The following is an 11,498-nucleotide window of genomic DNA, read 5'->3' as shown; positions in this document are numbered from 1 at the left end:
GAGTATGGAAAAGTAGCAAAGTAAAAAATATTTAATAACGTACAATATTTTTTGATCAATGACGATCAAGCTCACGTAATCGAGAAAGGTGATAGAAACCATACCCTACTGCGCTTCATTGTTACAAATGATGGCACTATATAGTTTTTAGATTTAAAAAAATTTTGTGAGCGTGGTGATAGTTCGATACCACCTTTATACAATGCCAACCTAGTTATTGCTTGCTCGGACAGGCGGCCGGATAGACAGTCAACCGGAATTCAACTCGATGTCCGCCTGATCATATATATATAATTTATATATGTATAACTCCATATCTATTTTGATGAATTTTAGGTGATACAGAGAACCGTTAGGTGAACTTAACTATTATATTGTGTAGCAACTCTTTATATATTTTCGTGACACCGTTCGCAGCCATGCAACAGCCATGTTTTTAATTAAAATCTATCAGTGCCACCATCGAAAATGTCGCAGCCTATGCACAAATTTCAATTGTAATTCGTTTATAAATTTTATGTATTTCCTTTTTATAATACATATTTATTATGTTTTTATTCTAAAAAGCTCAGTATGAACAACAATACGCATTAATTCTCTATTGCGATATGGTCTCTAATAAAGTGTTCAGTTTTTCTAATAATTACATTCTTTTTAATATATTTTTAATGTGAAAAATTCTAAAAAAAAAATTTTTGGGAATGAAATTTATTATACCTATATATAATTTCATTTATTCAAAAATTTACGGAACGTACAATGACAATTGTTCCAATACCCACTCCAATCATGCTTTTAGAAATATAAATAGCTACTAAACATTTCGCTATTTCGGTTTAATGTAAAAACTGTTTTCGGTCACAAGATTCGCGTAATTAAGACACATCAATTATATCGAGTTTCCTTAAATGGAAATCATTATCCACCCTCAACATAACATACTTATGGTCTAAGTAATGGAATTTATGGTTTTATAAAATATGCTTGAAATATTCACATTAAGCTGTCAGTTCTTAAGAATCATTAAAACATCCGAAATGAAAAGTTTTACAGTCACGTTTTTGTTTTCTTTCTTTAGTGACTGGTAAGGCTAAACATTGTCTTCAAGTAACGACATTCACCTTGAATATATCCATATCTATCGTACTATCGTAATCCTTTTATTCTTGGCCATCTTGTGTATCAGAAACAGTCCATATTTCGTCTATTAAAGTAAATAAGACGTCTGTAACGGTCTCTTTTATATATGCCACACCTTTTAATACAAGTCATGCTTCTCTGTCACTGCTTCCATACCAGATTAAATTTGATTTCATTACTCTTGGCTTGGTGAAAAGTTGAAAATGATCTAATTCGACAGGAAAGAAAAAGAATGATATTAACCATATTTTATAAATAAATAAATAATTATTCGATTATCAAATTCTAAAAAGGAAAGGATTGCTTTTTAGTAATTGAATTTCCTAAACTAGTGAACGTATTGATAATAAATAAATAAAAAATACAAACAAATTAAAGAATAATTACTATTTAACATGCATTTTGATTTCGCCTTATTTTTACTTATTTCACTCTGAAAAGAGTATACCAAGTTTGCCACGATGTTAACACCGAAAAGGAAACGTTTGGAAAGAAGTGCTTGTATGTAAAAATCTTTCATTTGACGAGTTATCTTCACGAAATTTGGAACATTATTTAAGGCAAAAATGCAATATTCGAAGAAGTTTAGATCGGAACACTATTGCATATAGCTGCCATACAAACTGAACGATCGGAATTAAATTTTTGTAAGAAATCTTTTGTATTTTTGAAGGTGTTATAGCTTTAATACAGCCAAAGTTAGCATTGTTTCTTGTTTTTATTTAAATGAATTAAATTTCATTTAACATTTGAAAATTCTCATAAATATCTTTAATTTAATACAAATATTGTCAACTGAAGGTTTGAAACAGGTGGTAAGCTTTCCTAAAATATAGGTAGTTTTAACTCAACCATTCATCAAATAAACCGAAAAATTAAAAAAAAAATCAAATCTGTTAGCCCTGACAGTGGTGCTGTTTTGAGTATTGCGGGTGTGATCCCACATAGTTTCGTTGACGTCGAGAAATGGGTTTTATAAATCCTTGGCGATTATATACATTCTTTAATACCGACACTGATCACTTTTGTTGTCCACTTATTTTGTACTCAAATTCAATACTAAAGGAGTTATGTTACTCATACGCCTCGTTGTACCTTCGTTACAATATAAATATTATATATTCTGTGTACATATATTAAATTTTTACAACTTGCAAACAACATATTTGCATTGTTTGAACAGCTTGAACCTGCTTACTATTTATTTGAAATGTTGAAATATTTTACATATACATACATAACAGTTATAGCAAATATGCGCTTCAACCATAACTGTAATCCGCTGTATAGTGCAGCACTCCAAAGCGGTTAACAGAAGATTTAAGTAGGTTTTACACTACCAATTTGATGTACGTACATACTTACATTTGTATGTGTATGTGTGTAGCTCTGCTGCTATATGCCTGCATCGCAGCCTTTCCATTGAACTTACGAAGGTTTGACCGACTTACGACGTCAGCAAAAGGGAATCGCAAAATGCTGAGGTCATAAATGCTGTGTGGGAAAATGTAATAATGTATATGTGTGAGTATATAGTATGTGTGTAGCTCATTTTTTTACATTATTCTACATATATATATACGTTTATGCATATATACCTGTTTGTGTCTATGTGTTGAATTAAGCACACGAGTGCAATTTATGCAAATCTATACGTGAATTATTTCCGTGCTGGGAACTGACCAACAAGCTTTGGCTGCAGCGCAATATCCTGCTAAATATTGTTCAATGCAAGCAGTATATATGTGTAGTTGAGTGTGTGTGTGTAAATTTGTATGGGTCAAATAAAAAAACATTTAACACCTCCGCCCACCGCAAGCACTACACGCGGCGCATACTAGCAGAATTTATACCTTAACACACATAAACCCATATAGGTTCTGTGTGTGTGTGTGTGCGAAGTAATATTGCATATTGCAAGTGGGTGAATTTGAGGCTAATTAAAAAAAGCACGCGCTTATTCCCGTATTTATGTATGGAGACGTGTACGTAAACAACCCTAGATTTATACATGTATTCGTATGTATATGTGTGTGTATGTGTGAAACAAGCTTCCCGAAAAGCTTTTCATTCATAACCTTGCAAACTTCATAATATATGTGCATGCAGTTATATATACTTCGACAAATTTCTACAAATGCATTAGTGTATAACGGAGTAATAGCAGCACTCTCAGGCGAAACGTGCAGTCGCAGCAGAGAAAGAGAGTGAAAATTTGCTGAGAGTAATTGCAAAACAGCTGCTTATTTAAGCACTTCTACCAGTACGTTGGAGTGGGCTCGCATTAATATATCCATTTATTGTATGTGCGTGTGTGTGTGCACTTCGGAAAGCTACACTGAACTTACAAAAACAAAAGCAAAACATCAACTTCCTTCGCAGTGTGGTAGGGCAGGTACACCAATACCGCGCGCTCCACTTGTCATACTCGTGACGCACAACAACAACAACCAAGTGTCGTTGTCTTAGCAAATTTTCAAAAAAAAAATGGTATACATACTTTCTATATATTTACATGCATATATCTACATATAAACCGTAGTATTAAAACAAATGGTGTAACAAATTAAAATAGACAAAGCTAAGCCCTCAATGGATGACTATAACGAGACAGTAAAGCAAAGGCGTAATGCTTTTTAAAGATTTAAGGACCGTTATATTTGAAGTGAGTGTATCGTATATCTGGTAATTTGAAAATTGTGATATTTTAGTGATAGTACTCAAGACTACGAAGCTCTCTACATAGTATTTGAATATTGGAATAATCCGAGCTTTCACTGGGAGAGCGCCTTATGGCTTCTTGAATAATACCCATTGGATATTTAATCGTCAAGTTAATATGGAATCATTACTACAACACGTCATCAAAATTTCCTTTTTTTCAAATGTAGAGGAAATATTGATTTTCTTTTCCCATCAACAGCAGGTAGTGTATGGAATATTAAATGATAAAGATTTCGTAAAAAACGAACGATCTACTATAACAAATCAGGAGAGAACTCAAATGTAGCAAGACAAACGTTTTTCAAATAAAGATCTAAACTGTCAACGAGTATCTGGCTTGGAGAAAGCGGATCCTTATATTTAAACCACTACAAAGATCAAACCATATTAGAAACAAAAGTAAAACTGAGCTCAGAAATTTTTCATCGCCAAAATGTCATTGAAAATTGTCTGCCACACCTTTTCAAAGAGCAGCTTAACCAGAGCAAGCCACCTTTGGTTATTAACTCTATCTAACTTATCTATTTTTCGACCATTGTCAGGCTAACGAAAGCCTGCTTCCACCTTAAAGCTTAGACGTGCCATTATCAACATCCGTATGGTTTACACCCCGAGTATAATAAGTCATTCATAAGTAGTTTTGAGATAGTAGAGGTCTGGCCAATTTAACCAGTGTTTTAGCTCGACTATCATCACAGTGACATTACTTTATGGTTATCCATATTCACTGTAAAAAGCAAATTTATACTCATTGGCAATTTGAGCTCTTCTAACACCCGAGGATATCATAATTTGCTAAACTGTTTTAATACCCATATAAAGTTCGCGAAACCTTTGGCAATGCTTATAGCTCTTTCAGGGAATATTTCTTCGGTCGTACAAGGATAATAAATTCGTACATCGTGTTGAATTAAATACTAATCGGAAGCTAACTTTTCGTCCAATAATATTATGCTACAGTATTTGAATAGCTTAACTCGTAAACTAGCCTGACTAATGCCTTCAAACTTCTTCATGGTAGAGTAGAAGGAATAAAGCGACATTTTATTTCTGGTGCATCTTCTAACATCTCGGCTTAGGAATAGCAGTGCATACTTTTCAAATAACGCAACAAAACGAAGTCTTGGAGAGTAAAATCTGAAAGTCGGCCAATAACACTTCTTTTTGAGATTAGTAGCCTAAAGAGCTTTTGTTTGAAAAGTTACCTATTATTTTTTTAAATTTTTTTGATGGACATAAACCATCGATTTCCAAACTGTCGCTTGTCGATCATGCAATGGTGTTTCATAGAGCTTGACTTGATTTTCTGTTTACCAAATACATAAACTTTGTTTTTTAAAATCAAAATTATTTGCAAAGTGAAGCGGTTCATGGTCTGAATTGCATTGAATTTAGGACTAAAAAAGGCGTTTGGAAACGGATTAACGCAAGAAAGCCTTATGGACCGAGTTTCCATCTGCGAAGCGCAAAAAAATCGTTCTGTAGCAAATGGTTACTGGTCATACAAACTGAATCACGAAAACGGTCGTAAAAAAATTGCAGTGAGCCGGCGCAATCGGTATCCAAGCCAGGATTGACGGTCTGGATGTTTGCTATGAATTTGTTGGGATTGGCAGGGAATCATCTACTAAGAGCGTGATTACTGTTTGTTCCTGTCTATGATAAATTATTTTACTGCTGCAAAATTCGTTTCAAGAGAAGCTTGTGAAAATCGATTGCCCAGTTTATTGCCAATATTGACGAAAAATATTTGTCCTTAACGCCCCAGCTCGGAAATATATTTAGAGAGCGATAAAATTTGAAAATTTAAAAACTATAATAAAATTTAATTTTTTTTCACACATATGCAAGTACATATCTGTATGCATATATGTATGTGTGTAAGGCACTCGGGAACTGATAGTGTGGCGGTGTTCTATTGAAATTTATCGATAATCGTGTCTGTGCTCAAGCAACTATGTCATTCGCAGCTAACAATCTGAACATTTGCAAAAGTCCGCCCGCCCTTTACATACACCCATGCTATACACGCACATGAACTGTAAGCTGTTAAAAACATTACAATGCTGTGGAAATGGTAAAAGGTCTGTAGGTCTTATACACGCGCACACACAAATAGAGACCACCATAAACATGTATTTCGATAAATCCACATTTCACTGCAAGGTTGATTAAATGGGATGTCCTAGAACCTACAACTGAACATGAACGCACACACAAACGTCAACTGTGGACGGGCAACAACACGCTGCCGAAGAGTGTAGAGATGCGAGCAAACGAAAGTGCAAGGGCAATAGTATGTACATGCAGCCTCCGAACAGCAATAACAGCATCAATAACAACAACAACAACAGCTTATGAGACAGCAAAAATGTTGAGCAGCTCTACTGAGGTCGTGATTGTCTGGTCTGTCACGACCAAGCTTGGCCTGATTGCCTGTCGATTGAGAGTTCAAAGTGAAAACGCTATATAACAACAACAACAATATTAATAGTGAAATAATAACAAAAAAGAAACGGCAAAAAATGAAACATAAGGAATCAATGTCAATGCTGAGACCGTGCGAAACACAGGGGAGAGAGTGAGAGAGAGAGCTTCTTACAGTAAGCGGGAGCGTAAAAAGCAAGCTTTTGTGAAAGCGCGCAAGCTGTCAAGCAGTAGAGCGCAGTAAGGGTTGTCTGCTAAATAATGAATGAAATGAAATTCCAAAAAATTTTCTAAATTCTATGAAAAAAAATTCGTTCAATAGAAATTTTACTTAAAATTAAACATTGAATATTTTAAATTGAAGTAAATTATAGTAATTGGTGACATACAAGATACAGAACATCTTTTCTTATGTTCTCATTACAGCCCTTAACAATCAGCGATAAAAATATGAAGAGCAGCCAATAAACGGCTGTGTAAAGCAACACTGTTAATCCCAACTAAGTGTCCTTTTGACTTTGATAGGTTAAATTAAGGGAGCTTTATCGCTCTCCTTCCACTCCAGCTGCAATTCAGTTTACCGTTTATCAAGATAGAAAAACAAAAGCTAATCGTAAAAAGTGATAGAGAAATATAAAAAATTAGGAAAGAGGATGTGTATGTTAAATTCAAAAACTGAACGCACACACTCGCTCAGCGATTATAAAGATTGCTGCTCAGAGAAAGTTATAGCGCAAGGTATCGCGACTCGTGTTATCGTTTCGGTCACCAAGTTTTTACTCTGTTAAAATTGCCTTTTAGCATACCTCTCTCTCTCAATCTCTCCACCCTCTCCGTGTCGCTCTCTCTCACTTTAAATCGTTTTTATAACATCACTTTCCTTTAGCCTATATTTTGCATTTTCAAGTTCATCTGCACTCGCTTCTGCTAAGATTTAATCTTGTACTGAATGTTAGCTTTACTCACAGGCAGCATCCCAACAACAGCTCAATTTGCAAAGTGTTGAGGCTATCATAAATGTTTTATAAGTTTTATCTATGGAGTGTTCTTGAAATTACGTGGCTCTCAGTTATCAAGTTGAAGTACTTTATATGGCATTTCCAAGAGTAGCTGAGCCTCATCGCTTAGCGAGCAAATATTAAGTAAGGACTAGAATTAGTAGTGTGCAATATGTGAGGATATATGTACTTGAGAACAGGAAATTTATGAACTGTAAAAAATACAGAGGAAGGGACATTGCACGTTCGTACTGAGAAGAATGTGCTTCAGATATCTGACTTTTCTAAGTACAAATGAAAAAAATATCAAGTAATGGTACTTAATAGAGCATATTTTAGCAAAATTTCAAAATTTTCAACTGTCAAATTATAGGAAGACATTTAGACAAAAATATTCATAAAAAGATACAATCCATACAATCACGTTGCTTTAGGTTAATTTCAATACGATCTATATCCATATTATATCAAAAGTGCTTTTTATACCCTGAATAGGGTATATTAAGTTTGCCACGATGTTTGTAACACCCAAAAGGAAACGTAGTGACCTTATAAAACGAAAATATTATATATATAATCAGTATGACGAGCTGAGTCGATTTACCTTAGAGACGTCCGTCCGTCCGTATAACTGCATATAAGCGAACTAGTCTCTCAGTTTTTGAGTTATCGATTTAAAATTTTGTCCACGTCCTTTTCTCCGCAAGAAGCTGCGAATTTTTCGGAACCGCCGATATCGGACCACTATAACATATAGCTGCCATACTAACCGAACTATCAAAATTAAGTGCTTTTATTTAAAACTTTTTCATTTGCAATCTCCGATGAAATTGTTCAGATCCGATCACTAGAGCATATGCTGCCGCACAAACTGAACGATCGGAACAAGTACTTGTAAAGAGCTTTTTGTATTTGTGAGTGGAATTATAGCTTCGGTGCAACCAAAGTTAACGGTTTATCTTGTTATTTGGTAAACTGGGAACAAATAGTTGAGAAGCGGTATAGCTACTGCGATCATGAGCTAAATATTATTCCATTTTTTATATGTTATGTGCGGCTCTGAGCTTCTTTCTCTGCATAGAGTGGAATAAACTGAACATTTTATATGTTTACTCATCTTCCTTTTAATGAGATCAGAGTAACAGCTTGTAAGTTAAACTCTAATTAGAGGATTAATTAGTTTATTCTTCTCAATAAAAGTAAGTTCCTGATAGGTGCCATCATTTTGTTTAGAAAGTGAAAATTGTCGATTTTTGTAATTTTTCATCAACATTTCTAACCATTTGAAAATCTTTTAGATATAAATCCATGCATGTCAGCCTATTTTCTGAAATAAGATAATTTTATATATTGAAGCATAAACTCACTCATAACAGACATTTATGGTATATCGAGCGGATGTTCTATGACTCCATCCATATTATTATTATATGTTACAGTGGTTTTCTCAGTGGGTATGCTGTAATGACAAGTATGCGCTCATTTAACGGTCGAACTGAAATAGGCTGTGAGAGATTAAGTGATAAGGAAAGCAGGGAGAAGCTATGGAGAGATATATGTACTATATATTAGTATATGTAAGAGAATAGAAAAATAACGAATTTAAACTAGAGAAATCTAGAGAAATTATAAGACAGCGCATCATGTAACGGCATCGAGTGTCATTAAAAAAAATATAGTAGCAGCGCAACGAAATAAACACCACTAGAAAATATAAAAAGACAAAGAGAGAGCACATTACAGTGTGTGAAAGTGAGACCAAGAGTAAATACCTTTGTGCTCTCAAAGCAGTAAAATCACAGCTAAACTCGCAGACATTTCCGCTCAGCCTGCATCCGGTAACCTGTGCATTCGGAAAAAGGAAAGCAATTTTTGTTTTATTTTATTTATTTTTTTGGTGGAAAAATCCAAAAAACACACTTGTTGTTTGTGTGCTCAACGCTCAGCGCCGAGTTGTGCATTTATTGTGCTCTCTTTGTTGTTACTAAACACTGTAGCCACACTAACGACTGAGGTGGTGCTCGCTGGCCGAATACGGGAGCAGGAACCGTTACACATTCGCTCGAGCTGGAGAGTGTTCATGTTTACTCACAGCAGCAACAAACGCTACCAATAAGCTGTTGCTTATTATTTTCCGCCATATAACCGGATAGTGGGTGAGGATTGTTAGTGTACACTCGCTGTCTGGTCGGTTGTCTCTGCAGCAGCTGCTACTGCTACTGCTGCTGCCGTTGTCGTTACCATTGCTGTTGCTGTTGCTGCTGGCGGAGCGAGATGAATTTTGAATTCAGTTGCTTTTGAAATGTTCGCAAATACAGACGCTTTAAAATGATAATTGTGCTTTTCGACGGAAATTTGTGTAACGGTATATAACTACAGTAGATACTTGTCTAATTGTAGGTGGGTGGTGGTGCGGATGTATGTCTATACATACATATGTATCTATTTGGTTGTAGTGCATATACACATGCCTATATAAATGTGTTAATATGTCTGCAAATCTGCGCTGGTATTTGTGTGTAAAAGTGTATGACATAAAAGGTGAATTTTGCAAAATCCTAGTGGAGCTAGAAAACAACAACAACAACAAGGACAAAAAGAGTGACAATGTGTCGATATGAATTAAAGTGCGTGGATACTTTTTCACGAGCACTTTATTAAGTAACAAATGTATTTTGTTTGTGAAAATATAAAAAATTAAATAAATTGTGAGCAAATATTATATGGAAAGCATCCTGTTAAAAAATATTGACAAACAAAATTTATGAAAAAACTCAAAAAAAAATGTATGCGCTTACTTACATATACATATTATAAAAAGAAAAATATGACAGATAAAACAAATATTTTAATAAATTATGAGCAATTACCCATACAATTTATTTAAAGAGAAAAAGTGCATATTTCCGTGTATGTACAAACATATGTACATACACATATAAATATGTATATATTGACTTAAACGAGCCAACATTCATAAACAATTCTTTGAAAATGTTAATTACATGAATTACTTGATTTTGAAAATTTTGGCGAAATAAAATTATTAAAACAAAAAAAAATTATTTTCGCTACTTTTAGTGAACTAAATGAACTAATCATAAATGAATCCAAAATTTTAATTAAAATATTTATTTAAAAATCTTAAATTTCGAATTAAAGTGAAAGGGCGTTAAATGAGAATTAAATATAAATTCTCATTGGAGCATGATTTTAAAATTCAAAAACTACTCAAAACTCGATATTTAGTTTGTATACCCTATACATAATATTAAGTTTGCTCTGAAGTTTATAACACCCAGGAGGAACGTCGGAGACCTATAAAATATATATATATATATATATATATATATATATATTGTATATATATATACATATACGATATATATATATATATATACGATCAGCATGATCATCTGAGTCGATTTAGCCATGTCCGTCTGTTTGTATATGCGAACTAGTCCCTCTGTTTTTGAGATATCAATCTGAAGATCGTTTTCTCACCAAGAAGCTGCTCATTTGTCGAAACCGCCAAATCAGATCAGATAACTATAGCATATAGCTGCCATCCAAACTGAACGATGGGAATCAAGTTTTTGTAAGGAACCTTTTGTATTTGTGAAGAGTATTTAGCTTCGTTGCAACCGAGTTTTATTTAAATTTGGATTTAAAAATTTATTCTCTATATGTTTTTGAAAATTCTTTATTATCAAACGATTTAAAACCATAATTGAAGAAAAACAACTTATCAAAAAAGTATATGATTTTGAGTATGAAAAATTATGCCGTTTCTTTATTATTTTATGTTTGCTTTTTAAATTTATTTTATCTAAAATAATCTATAAAGAAGGGTTTAAAATTTAATAATGATGTATTAAAAATAATATATTAATACATATATCTTCACTTGCTATTAAAATTCAAAAATTATTTTGATGTGAAATTTTGTTAAATTATTTTAATACAAAGAAACCGCTTAATTTACTTTTTATCGATTTTAAATAAAAGCTGTTCTGATTATGAGTCGAAATTGTTTTTTTTTTGCTACACATTTTTTTATAACTTATTTTGGATTAATTAACTTAAAATATTATTATTAATTATAATTTTAAAAAATTTTTATTTTTATTTATACTTGGTTTCAAAATTTATTTTGATTTTATTAATTATAGTACTAATACTTGAACATGGTTTCAAATTTTAAAATTT

At 33.1% G+C, this 11,498-nt stretch overlaps 1 protein-coding gene across 1 annotated transcript in view; it reads left to right on the top strand.

Annotated features, from left to right (window-relative positions):
* The first annotated feature begins 9,593 nt into the window (after positions 1-9,593).
* The window catches only part of GlyT (Glycine transporter), a 105,574-nt gene continuing 103,669 nt past the window's right edge, over positions 9,594-11,498 (top strand). Inside the window, exon 1 of the mRNA XM_036375752.2 lies at positions 9,594-9,654. The gene's annotated coding sequence lies outside the window, so the exon portion shown is untranslated. The remainder of the gene's footprint in view (positions 9,655-11,498) is intronic.

This window comes from Bactrocera oleae, chromosome 4 (genome assembly GCF_042242935.1).
Source record: "Bactrocera oleae isolate idBacOlea1 chromosome 4, idBacOlea1, whole genome shotgun sequence".
NCBI lineage: Eukaryota > Metazoa > Arthropoda > Insecta > Diptera > Tephritidae > Bactrocera > Bactrocera oleae.
Note: the sequence above shows the minus strand (reverse complement) of the source record. Positions and strands in the feature narration are given on the sequence as shown.